Genomic DNA, 2,500 nt, shown 5'->3' with positions numbered 1-2,500 from the left:
CGCGCGGTGACCGTCGTGAGCGGAGCAAAATGTCAGCCATCTCAGCACCCTGGAACCCCCCGGGTGGCACAGGGCTGGATGGGGCTTTCGTATAGCAGGGACGGTGCTGCCTCTCGCTTCGCTCGCTGTCCGCCGCTCGCCGCTCGCTCGCGCAGCCAAAAATGGCCAGTTTTGGCCCGTTTTTGGGCCGTTTTGGCCAGTTTTTGGCCTGTTCTTGCGTCGCGCGGTGACTGTCGTGAGCGGAGCAAAATGTCAGCCATCTCAGCACCCTGGAACCCCCCGGGTGGCACAGGGCTGGATGGGGCTTTCGTATAGCAGGGACGGTGCTGCCTCTCGCTTCGCTCGCTGTTCGCCGCTCGCCGCTCGCTCGCGCAGCCAAAAATGGCCAGTTTTGGCCCGTTTTGGCCAGTTTTTGGCCTGTTTTTGCGTTGCGCGGTGACCATCTTGAGCGGAGCAAAATGTCAGCCATCTCAGCACCCTGGAACCCCCCGGGTGGCACAGGGCTGGATGGGGCTTTCGTATAGCAGGGACGGTGATGCCTCTCGCTTCGCTCGCTGTCCGCCGCTCGCTGCTCGCTCGCGCAGCCAAAAATGGCCAGTTTTGGCCCGTTTTTGGGCCGTTTTGGCCTGTTTTTGGGCTGTTCTTGCGTCGCGCGGTGACCGTCGTGAGCGGAGCAAAATGTCAGCCATCTCAGCACCCTGGAACCCCCCGGGTGGCACAGGGCTGGATGGGGCTTTCGTATAGCAGGGACGGTGCTGCCTCTCGCTTCGCTCGCTGTCCGCCGCTCGCCGCTCGCTCGCGCAGCCAAAAATGGCCAGTTTTGTCCCGTTTTTGGGCCGTTTTGGCCTGTTTTTGGGCTGTTCTTGCGTCGCGCGGTGACCGTCGTGAGCGGAGCAAAATGTCAGCCATCTCAGCACCCTGGAACCCCCCGGGTGGAACAGGGCTGGATGGGGCTTTCGTATAGCAGGGACGGTGCTGCCTCTCGCTTCGCTCGCTGTCCGCCGCTCGCCGCTCGCTCGCGCAGCCAAAAATGGCCAGTTTTGGCCCGTTTTTGGGCCGTTTTGGCCAGTTTTTGGCCTGTTCTTGCGTCGCGCGGTGACCGTCGTGAGCGGAGCAAAATGTCAGCCATCTCAGCACCCTGGAACCCCCCGGGTGGCACAGGGCTGGATGGGGCTTTCGTATAGCAGGGACGGTGCTGCCTCTCGCTTCGCTCGCTGTTCGCCGCTCGCCGCTCGCTCGCGCAGCCAAAAATGGCCAGTTTTGGCCCGTTTTGGCCAGTTTTTGGCCTGTTTTTGCGTTGCGCGGTGACCATCTTGAGCGGAGCAAAATGTCAGCCATCTCAGCACCCTGGAACCCCCCGGGTGGCACAGGGCTGGATGGGGCTTTCGTATAGCAGGGACGGTGATGCCTCTCGCTTCGCTCGCTGTCCGCCGCTCGCTGCTCGCTCGCGCAGCCAAAAATGGCCAGTTTTGGCCCGTTTTTGGGCCGTTTTGGCCTGTTTTTGGGCTGTTCTTGCGTCGCGCGGTGACCGTCGTGAGCGGAGCAAAATGTCAGCCATCTCAGCACCCTGGAACCCCCCGGGTGGCACAGGGCTGGATGGGGCTTTCGTATAGCAGGGACGGTGCTGCCTCTCGCTTAGCTCGCTGTCCGCCGCTCGCCGCTCGCTCGCGCAGCCAAAAATGGCCAGTTTTGTCCCGTTTTTGGGCCGTTTTGGCCTGTTTTTGGGCTGTTCTTGCGTCGCGCGGTGACCGTCGTGAGCGGAGCAAAATGTCAGCCATCTCAGCACCCTGGAACCCCCCGGGTGGCACAGGGCTGGATGGGGCTTTCGTATAGCAGGGATGGTGCTGCCTCTCGCTTCGCTCGTTGTCCGCCGCTCGCCGCTCGCTCGCGCAGCCAAAAATGGCCAGTTTTGGCCCGTTTTTGGGCCGTTTTGGCCAGTTTTTGGCCTGTTCTTGCGTCGCGCGGTGACCGTCGTGAGCGGAGCAAAATGTCAGCCATCTCAGCACCCTGGAACCCCCCGGGTGGCACAGGGCTGGATGGGGCTTTCGTATAGCAGGGACGGTGCTGCCTCTCGCTTCGCTCGCTGTCCGCCGCTCGCCGCTCGCTCGTGCAGCCAAAAATGGCCAGTTTTGGCCCGTTTTGGCCAGTTTTTGGCCTGTTTTTGCGTTGCGCGGTGACCATCTTGAGCGGAGCAAAATGTCAGCCATCTCAGCACCCTGGAACCCCCCGGGTGGCACAGGGCTGGATGGGGCTTTCGTATAGCAGGGACGGTGATGCCTCTCGCTTCGCTCGCTGTCCGCCGCTCGCTGCTCGCTCGCGCAGCCAAAAATGGCCAGTTTTGGCCCGTTTTTGGGCAGTTTTGGCCAGTTTTTGGCCTGTTCTTGCGTTGCACGGTGACCGTCGTGAGCGGAGCAAAATGACAGCCATCTCAGCACCCTGGAACCCCCCGGGTGGCACAGGGCTGGATGGGGCTTTCGTATAGCAGGGACGGTGCTGCCTC

The sequence above is a fragment of the Musa acuminata genome, unplaced genomic scaffold, assembly GCF_036884655.1.
Source record: "Musa acuminata AAA Group cultivar baxijiao unplaced genomic scaffold, Cavendish_Baxijiao_AAA HiC_scaffold_1136, whole genome shotgun sequence".
NCBI classification, from domain to species: domain Eukaryota; kingdom Viridiplantae; phylum Streptophyta; class Magnoliopsida; order Zingiberales; family Musaceae; genus Musa; species Musa acuminata.
This window is presented reverse-complemented; position numbering follows the sequence as displayed.